This window comes from Myotis brandtii, unplaced genomic scaffold (genome assembly GCF_000412655.1).
Source record: "Myotis brandtii unplaced genomic scaffold, ASM41265v1 scaffold157, whole genome shotgun sequence".
Taxonomy (NCBI): domain Eukaryota; kingdom Metazoa; phylum Chordata; class Mammalia; order Chiroptera; family Vespertilionidae; genus Myotis; species Myotis brandtii.
The window spans coordinates 2,725,042-2,734,860 of NW_005355708.1; the positions used below are offsets into that span (position 1 = coordinate 2,725,042).

At 44.1% G+C, this 9,819-nt stretch overlaps 1 protein-coding gene across 1 annotated transcript in view; it reads right to left on the bottom strand.

The window, feature by feature from the left end:
- Positions 1–937, bottom strand: part of KCNJ2 (potassium channel, inwardly rectifying subfamily J, member 2) — a 17,612-nt gene extending 16,675 nt beyond the window's left edge. The window contains exons 1-2 of the mRNA XM_005861803.2: positions 914–937; positions 481–579 (exon numbers count right to left, since the gene is read on the bottom strand). The gene's annotated coding sequence lies outside the window, so the exon portion shown is untranslated. The remainder of the gene's footprint in view (positions 1–480; positions 580–913) is intronic.
- Between the last annotated feature and the right edge of the window lie 8,882 nt (positions 938–9,819).

Sequence of the window (9,819 nt, forward strand, 5' to 3'; positions counted from 1 at the left end):
ACCTGCCGGGCTCCCACCGCCTCCAGCCTCCGAGCCCGGCCCAGGAGGCCGGCCCGGCTGGAGGAACTTGCGCCCCAGCCTGGACAGCAGCAGGTGGGAAGCTCCGCTTCCGGGCTTTGGCCGCTGCCTAATTGCAGCCTGGCCTTGGGCAAAGTTTCCTGCCCTTCTCCGAGCCCCCCACTCCCCTTTTGCTATCCGTGGCGGCTCCTCCAGGGGCCAGCGAGGCGGCGGTGCCAGGGCGAAATGTTTGCAGCAGCCGGGGGGAGGGTTGCATTTCATCCCGAGCGCGTCCCCAGCGCTCCCCACCCTTCCATGCCCCCCGAATCCGCAGCAGAACCTGCGCGCCGGGCGGAGGAGCCAAGCATTAAATGGGAACAGGGGCCGGGATCCCCGCAGATCCCGCAGGATTTAGACGCGCGCAAGTGTTGCAACTGCATAGCCGCCGGGCTCCTGCGATCCCACTGCTCGCCAGTTACTTACAAAGCGCCTCGACTTCTCCGCAGGGTGAACGACGCGTTCCCTCTCGCGTTGTCCTCCCTCAATCTCGTTCTCCACCGCCGCCTGACACGCTCTGCTGATCTAAAATCAGAGCAATTAGACAGTAATGAATTCTCTGGAACAGCAACTCCTACAGACACTCGAGCTCTGCCCTCGCACCAGCGCCTCCCAGCCCTCATTCCCAGCAACCAGGCAAGAGCGTGTAGACCCTGTAAAAAACCCATGTCAAGTTCAATGTTCACTGGATCTGCATCCTGAAACTTCGCAGATTGATCCGTGTGTGTGTGTGTGTGTGTGTGTGTGTGTGTGTCCGCCAAATAGTAGGTGCATAGTATATTTAGTGGTCTTTTCTTAACACCGAGTTTGAAACCCCTCCGTGTGTTTCATGTTAATTTCCTCAAGCGATGAAATTAACCTTTTGTGCAGCAGTTTATTTACTCCTCTAAAAGGCCTCTTAGAGTCGCCAAACTACTTCGACAATCGAGTTCTTATTCTGGGCGGCACAGCCCCGGTGGATGTGAGCTGGGGGGAGAGGTGAAACTCCCAATTCAAGGAAAGGGGTTGTGCCCTTGCTCCCCTCCCAGCCTATATCCTCACATGGCCTCTAGGAGGCGCTGGTGAGATATGCTTAGGTTTTGCAGCCATGTACTTGATCCTGTGTGAGCAAGTATGCCTCTTTTTCTAGCACTGAGCAAAACATTGAAATTAAAAGGGTGTGGAGTAGGTTGTGTGTGCACGCAGTGTGACTGCTCTGATAGCCGAACACATTCCTGTTCCATTCCATTTGTTGAGATTACGCAGTACTCCAAGCTCCGTTACCAGCTGTCTTGCCCTTTAAAGTTCTGTAGGTGGGAATGATGGCTCACAAGGGAAGTCTACCTTATGTTTATTTATGAAGTCGTGTATTATTTATTTTTTAAAGATATATTTTTATTGATTTCAGAGAGGAAAGGAGAGGGAGAGAGATAGAAACATCAATGATGAGAATCACTGATCAGCTGCCTCTTGCACACCCCCTACTGGGGGGTCAAGCCCCACAACCCAGGCACCTGCTCTTGACTGGAATGAACCCCAGACCCTTCAGTCCGCAGGCTGACGCTCTATCCACTGAGCCAAACCAGCTAGGGCAGATGTGGATTATTTTAAAAATCAGCTTCCCAATTTGAATGAAAAATGTTACCTTATTTAGTTAGCTACATAAGAAAACATGAGAGATTAAATTTTGTAACTGAAACATTGTGAATGCATGATAGCATCAATCCTGTTTCTTCATTTTATAAAGGAAAAATATAAATGTGCATTTTCATCAATAAGTGCCTTTTCCCTATGTCCCTATTAAGAAAATTCTAGTGTTCCAATGCAATCAGCGTTTGGATAAATATACTTTTTGGAGTGATGTGTGATACAGATTTCTCTAGTCAGAGTACAGCTTTTTTGGCTGAATCAGTCTTTATTTAGCAAAAATCCCAATTAGTTTTGAACACCACTGCAGTTGGGTGCTGGGGTCCATCTGTGGATTAAATTTTTCCAAGGAAATGCGAATTATGCTCTTACTGAATCCCTCTATGGTAACCACCTAGGATATGAGGGCCAAATATTAGTCACAATCCTGATCTGCTGTCAGATGATGAATGGGGTGACGCAGAAGGGTTGTGTTCCACTGGGAACACAGATCTTTCCTTTGTACTTAGATAGAGCTCTCCAGCCACTGGGTATAGCTTCAGCTTTCCATGATCCATATATGCAGCCCAATTTCATGATGGAAAGAGGCAAAGAACTCCTGTCATTGGCATCTATTGGGTATTAAGAACCACTTCCTCATCTTCACAGCAATAATCCATAGTAACAATACATATATGTCAGGTTGACTTGAAACGTAGATGGGTTGAGTTTGCAATCTGCTGCTATGTGGACAAGCCATCTACCATGGTATTCTTATCTATGAGAAAACAGCTTTGGCAAGTTCACGGCATTGGTAAGTTTTCATATTCGTGTCAGTCAGTGTATTGGTTGAGTGGCTACTTTGTGCTTTAGCTATGTTCTAGGTTATGATATGGGAGCCCCCAAGAGCCCCAGGAGGAGCAGTTGCTTCCCTCTAATAATTTACATTCTCCACTTGAGCAGATAAGCAAGGCACACATGGAATCAAATGACAATATAAGGCAGCCTGTGATTAAGTGCTAAAATGGATCATGCGAAACAAAAATTCTGGAAAGTGTCTGAGGAGTGGAGTGATTAGAGTAGAATTTATGGAGACGTCTCAGAATGAAAGACTTGATGTGTACGACATATCACCACGTGCAGTTGTGTTAAGGATGCTGAGAACATACTAGAAGGCAAATGGAGTAGAATTTATGGAGACGTCTCAGAATGGAAGACTTGATGTGTACGACATATCACCACGTGCAGTTAGTTGTGTTAAGGATGCTGAGAACATACTAGAAGGCAATCCTGTTTGTGTCCTAAAAATACCTGCTTGCCTCCAGACCTGTCTATATACGTGCATGTAATCATGTGTATAAATTCTAAGCTGCCTCTAAGAATGTCATGCATGCCACTGCCTACACAGACACTGTGTCCCCTAGAGCAGTGGGATGTCTTCCACAGGCCTTATGTGCCATTTGTCACTGGGACACGCAGTGATTATGCCTTATTTAGCTGGCATACCTGGGAATGTAACATATCACATGATGGTTTTCCTAAGTTGAAATTTGTTCGGGTGGGAATTATTTTCTCTGATGTATCATCCTCAGTTTCTCAACAGACTGCCCCTGGAGCAGCACTGTGTATATATTCCTAGTAGAGCTTATTTTGTTCCTCTCATTCTATCATAAGCATTTCCCCCTATATTTGTTTCTACCCATCAATAGCGACTTTTTCAAAATCCACTGCCGTGTCTTATTTTTTCTTTATATCCTCATCGCCTTGCATATGGCCACATTAAAAAAAATCAGTCTCATTAGATGTCAGTTGAATGAATAAATGAATGAAAATACCAATATTTGTGAGTATAATAGGACTTTGGAATACTGAGTCAGATTCATTTGAATAAACAAGCTATTTCATTTTGCCTGCGGTGGGTGGGCCTATCCGGGTGCAGTAAGAGCAGTGTCTCCTACATTAAATAACCCCAGACGAAGCGTGTTTAAGCCTCTGCTTGTTTTTCCTTCTCCATCAGTGACAGCCTTCACTTCTCATTTTTGCTTCCGCCAATTTGCCTCCTATCTTTCAGACTGTCACCAAAACTGTCTAATTTGCTGATTCTCATCTGCACTGGGCCGAGAAATTATGTAAGCAAGCTTGTTGAAAATGTACAGAAAGTAAAAGCAAATGGGCTTGAAGGGGCTCAAAGTGGATGCATGTCTTTGAAATAGAATGAGGAGATGCTAAATTTGCAATAACCTTGTTTTGTTTGGTTCCTTTTAGGGTAAAAAGCTTCAGGATACTGATTTACCACATCTATTTCAGCGTCTCAGAGCACTTACATGCTTTAGTTCATGTATTTGCTATGTGAAAAACACCTCTGGGTAAGTGAGGTACACGTGTGTTTAAATATGCCTAGGTTTATATGAACATGTACAACAAAACCACACCCTCTTTTATGGAGGAATCATTGAGTGCTTACTGTGCCCATGAATGGGGTCTTTATTTCCGATCAAATATTGTTTAAGCCAACAACAGCAAGTGGGATTGCTCCTTAGGAAGCTCACACTTCCCGAGCAGCCAAGTTTTTATTTAGTAAATTACACTGCCATGCGGCTGGAAGACTTGTCTCCCGTGGGCAAGACAGTTCCACTCTGAGCACACCACGTAAAGAACAGGTGAGTATCTGGGGCGTCTAGGGCCATGCTACAGCTTTACCTGGAAGGATAGGCTGGCCTTAGACAAAGGGAGGAAAGTAAATGAGTTGTCCCGTTGATGGTCAGCATCTGAATAAATTCATTAATAAAAGGGTATTTCAATTGAGCATTAAGTTTAGGCCAGATTTGAGACCTTTAAAACAAGCATGAGGAGTTGATGCTTTATTCTTTAGGCAGAGAGAGATCTCCAGGTGAGGCGTGGGAGGAGCATTTGTCTGATTCTCTCTTCCTTGTTGCCTCTGGCTGCAGCCCTAACATGTGATCATTTCTTCTGTGTTTTTTTTCCTGTGTGTGTGTGTGTGTGTGTGTGTGTGAGAGTGATCTTCAAATGGTTTCCCAAATCCCAATTTTCATTTTTAAGGAAATGGAGACATAAAAATTATGTTCCAAGAAAGCTCCTCTGTGAGTGGAAGCTGTAGATTGGAATTCTAAGCCTGCCGGGCACAAGTCCTGTGCTTCTTCCCCTGCTTTCTGCAGGAAGCTAGAGCTTTGCATAGCATGGCTGCTAGACAACTCTAGAAAGCAGGGCGTAGGGCCTGAATTTTTCACAGCACCTACTAATTCCCCCAAATAATCTCTACCCCGACTGTAACATATAAAGGTGGGCCTTTGGCTTTTCCTACAGGACCTAATCCCAAATGTGTGGCTCCATGTTCATGCTTCTCTGTGGGAGAGTTCCTTATGTTTTAGAAATAAATTCGATTGGCATCTGTGGATTGGATTGGATCTTTTCCTCCTTCCTTGACTACTTTGTGTGGTGCAAGCATATATCCTTCATTGATATTTAATTCCAGGCTCTTGATAAATTTGTTTTAATACTCAAAGCTCTTGTGTATATGTTACAAAGAAATAAAACGTGTATGACGATTATGCAATAATAAAACGCTGTGCTGCTGTCACCAATAACATGAATGACTAACGGTAACAGAACCGATCACATTAGACGATTATTAAAAGAAAACCCCTTATGCCATGACTCATTTTATAGGTGCTTACTGAGATATTTTAATAATTAGGCTCACATGCAGATGTTTCTTCTCCTGCATTTGGATCTGAGCTACATGGTCCATTTTAAATGTTAAAGAAATTCAAATGAATTAGCCCTCTAAACAAGTGTTTGAGAAAATTATTTCTATGATTTAGCAATAGAGAAACTCTGAATTTGTAACACAGACTTAAATCTTGCCACCCGTGTTTCAGCTTCTGATCTTATCAGCAATGAAAATCTCAATTCAAAACTTGTGTTTATACCCAAATCTATTCTTTTATACGGTTGGCATGGCTGAGTCACCAGGTTTTAGCAAGGCAGGAATCAAGCCTGTAAACAATGCTGCTTTATGATGTGGTCATCAGCTCCCTACGTGGAAACTGAAACGCACGGAGACGCCTACTGTACCTGCTACACAACTCGGGGAACCAAAGTCCACTGGGAGAGCTAGCTTTCCTGTTCACCAACAGTAAACTTCTTGTGCATGTAACATGCAGTAGTGCTTTTTAAAAAATCATGAAAAATGATATATCTCCCACTTGGGCAAGGCCCAAAGCTATTGCTCTTAACATCTATTATTTTTATATAAAAAGCTAGTGTCTCCTCAGTTCAGGATTAAGTGAAGGAAGGAGTATATTTAATAAATCAGTGGCAGAAAGCAGATGCAAAGTAGACATGCGCGCACACACACACACACACACACACACAGAGTTATATATATTGGCTCAATGGTGACACGTCTAAAGACCTCCTAAGAGGATGAAGAGAGTTAATTTTTGAGTAGCAGTTACTTCACTCTGTGCTTAGTAGTGAGATTTCCTATCTCAGTAACCTGTATTCATCATTCTGACTTTATGATGTTTAGAGCTCAGTTATATTTTACATTATATTTGCAATTTAAAAAAAGCATCTACTCACCCATCACACACACATTTCTTATGCATTAAAATGTGAAAAATGCAAAGCGGGTAATGGCAACTCTTGGTAGTTTCCAAAAGTAAAATAATCTATAAAGCTCTGAGGCTAAACAGCTTCAATATTTCAGCAAAGTGCTAGCTAAAGGCACATAATATAAGCGGTTTCCTTTCAGTAGAAGATGATGAAAATGTCATTTGTATTTACTTGCTGAAGTTATCTGAACATCTACTGGGCAAAGCATCATGAGCCCAAGACTTAGGCTGCAAGGCCATACCTACAGGTTCAAAATCCAGGCAGAGTAATGGACACGTGTGCACATCTGCTTAATCCTGGGCTCAGAATGAAGCAATGCTCTCCCCTAAGTCAGTGAAGCACAGAAAACAGTTGACTGCTATCTCTGTTCTGCCTTCTTTCCTCATGCATTGCCGTCTTGCTTCATTTTTCCTCTCCATGGCCCACCCCTTATTTCAAACCCTTTAGAAAGAGGGTGGGGACCCAAGCTGAGCCAATGATGCAGGCACAGTGCTCAGAACTGCATTACTGTCATAATTTAGAATTTGGTTCATTGCTGGACAGACCGCTCAGGAGCCACGTGGTTCCAGCTCGCCGCAGGCTCTATGGAGAAACACAGCCCATCAAAGCAACAGGCCACCAAAGGCACCCAGCACATTTGATGACACAAAACCAACCAGCACCCTACAGGTGGCACAGTCCAGTTGGCAAAAATAAAATAAAAATCATGTTAATATATTTTTTTTATTGATTTCAGAGAGGAAGGGAGAGGGAGAGAGAGATAGAAACTTCAATGATGAGAGAATCATTGATCAGCTGCCTCCTGCATGCCCACAACTGGGGATTGAGCCTGCAACCTGGGAATCTAACCGTGACCTCCCGGTTCATAGGTCGATGATCAACTACTGAGCTATGCTGGCCAGGCTAAAAAAATCATTTTCAAAATTATTTCTCCAAAAGAAAAAGCAACCTTTGTGAATTAACTTAAGGGCCGTGACATAAAACAAAACAACAACAAAAGATAGAAAAGAAAAAAAGAAAGAACCCTAGGCACTGACAGATGTCTGCTCTTTCTCCTGTCTCCCCAACCCTCTTTGAGTCTCCAGAGGGGGAGGCAGCCTAACCTGCAGCCCATTTTGAGCAACGTGGGAATGGGGGACTGCCCTACAAGAGGTCTCACCCCAACTCCACTGAAGACCCCCTCTGACTGTGAAAAGTGTTTCTCACAGGAGAGCTTGAGAGCGTCCAGGAGTTCATGCTCAAAGTGAATTTCATCATTTCCTCTCTGTGCAAATCCCAGGGTATTTATTTCTCTTACGTAATTTCCAGGGAGTCCGTTACACGACCCAGTCGATTCGGGGACCTTACCATCAAACAGTCACCATTGGTGAGAACAACCAAGGACTGATATATGACTGCAAAGGACCTTAACAATTCCTGGAAGGAAAAGGGTTAAGAGCCAGTAAAAACAGCATAAATTTACACATAACCTAGTGCGATTACACTTTGATTCTCTTCCTTGCAAGGAACGACAACAATGGCAACTCCATAACTAATGCTTCTGGTCTGGAAAACCTTCTCCCTGAAGGACACGTCTCACCCGCCACGGATGATCTCAACTGCCCCTGGTGAGAAAGGCCCTCTACACAGCGAGATGGACTTGCTGGTGAGCTTCCTTTCCAATGGACCTGAAAGATTCATGGCATCGTGGAAAAATAACCCAACTCTTGGGCTGAAGCGAACAGCCTTGTGTGATTGGTTTGTGATGGTCTGAGTCAAGCTGACAGGTTCTAGAATTGTAATTGCTTTGTTCCAATCTTAGCTTGCTAGGAAGGGGGGTGGCTTGAATATCCAGAGGACTTGGTTTCAGAAAGAATTAGGAGCAGATAAAAGCCATTACACTTACTTTAAAAAAAGAAAAAGAAAACTGACCCTGGTACTAATGCCTTTCATCAAGCAATCAGGCATCATGCTCTGCCTTCTTTCTACAAAGCGTAGGAAGAGGATTGTCTGAGCAAAGGGAAGATGGAGGACATGCACTTGTTGTCCTGTAAAAATCGATGCCCCATCGGGTGAGTGAGGCAGATGCCTCGGTCCTCTCTGTCCTCACCCTGCAATGGAGGCTTCTCCAGATGAGCAAGCTAGTTGTCAATGGAGCTGGCAGGAAGGGTTCAGTTGGGGCAACAGGAAGTGGGCAGAATCAGAGCCTCTCCCCCTCCCCCACTCAGATCCCATGACGAACCAACAGCTCCCTTTCCCTTTTTTCCTCTTTTCCCTTTCTCCTCAAGGAATTTCCCACCAGTGGGAGAGCAAGGACATCAGCTGTCACACTGATGAGAGAAATTGCACTTTTGCCCTTGGCTGTGGCCGTGTCTTTGCCTGTAGAACCCACTAGTGCTGGAAGGGCCTGTAGCAGCTGCTGCGGCAATGTCCCGCCAAAGGCCCCCCACTGCTGTCCTGTTCTCCTCTTCTTCCTTAATGTCTGGTCACAAACTCCTCAAGGAAAACCTCTTGCTGCTTCCTGGCCTCAGAGCTCAAATATCTAGATCACTGGGTATCAGAAGAGCTGGTCTTGGGCCTTTTGAGGACTACTGATTGTATTAGACGTTCTGATGAAGAACAGAACTAAAACGAAAAAGGCAGCAGCCCAGGAGAAGAACAGACACTTAGAGATGGCGTCACTGGGAGATTGTTTTTCCAAAAATCAATTCTTCAGAAAACTCACTGCTTTGTGTGGAGTAACTCCCCTGGCACCACAGACAGCCACCTCTGAAATGAGTTCTCCCAACGTATCCCATTCCTTTTGTGCATGAAAAACAATAGAGGGCTGAGCAGGTTTGATGGGAAAGTATCTGCATGGAAAAATGACCCAGAGCAGAGATATATGTTTTGTAGGTGAATATTCTTATTATACAAGAGCCATGGAAAAGAAAGCCTGTTTCTGAAACCTGGGCTGATTTGGCTCAGTGGTTGAGCATCAATCTATGAACCAGGAGGTTTTGGTTCGATTCCTGGTCAGGGTACATGCCCAGGTTGTGGGCTCTATCCCCAGTAAGGAGCGTGCAGGAGGCAGCAGGTCAATGATTCTCTCTCATCATTGATGTTTCTTTCTTTCTCTCCCTCTCCCTTCCTCTCTGAAATCAATAAAAATGTATTTAAAACCTGGGCCTTTCTGATATTTTACATCAAGGATGTCACTCTCTCCATGGTTCCAGGTCAGTGGTCTACAGATCACAGCTCTCAGGCCAAACCTGGCTCACCATCTACACAACTCACGAGTGTTTTTACACTTTTAAATGTTGGGAGATGAAGGAAGAATAATATTTTGTGACACTTGACCATTTTATAAAATTCAAATGTCTATATTCATAAAGTTTTATTAGAACAGAGCCATGCTCATTTGGTTTGATAGTCCCTGTTTTTGTGCTACAGGGACAGAGTTGAGTGGATGAGAAAAAGATCATATGTGGCCCTCAAAACCCCAAACATTTACTATCTGGCCCTTTAGAAGTAAGTTTGTTCACCACTGGCCCAGAATAATGC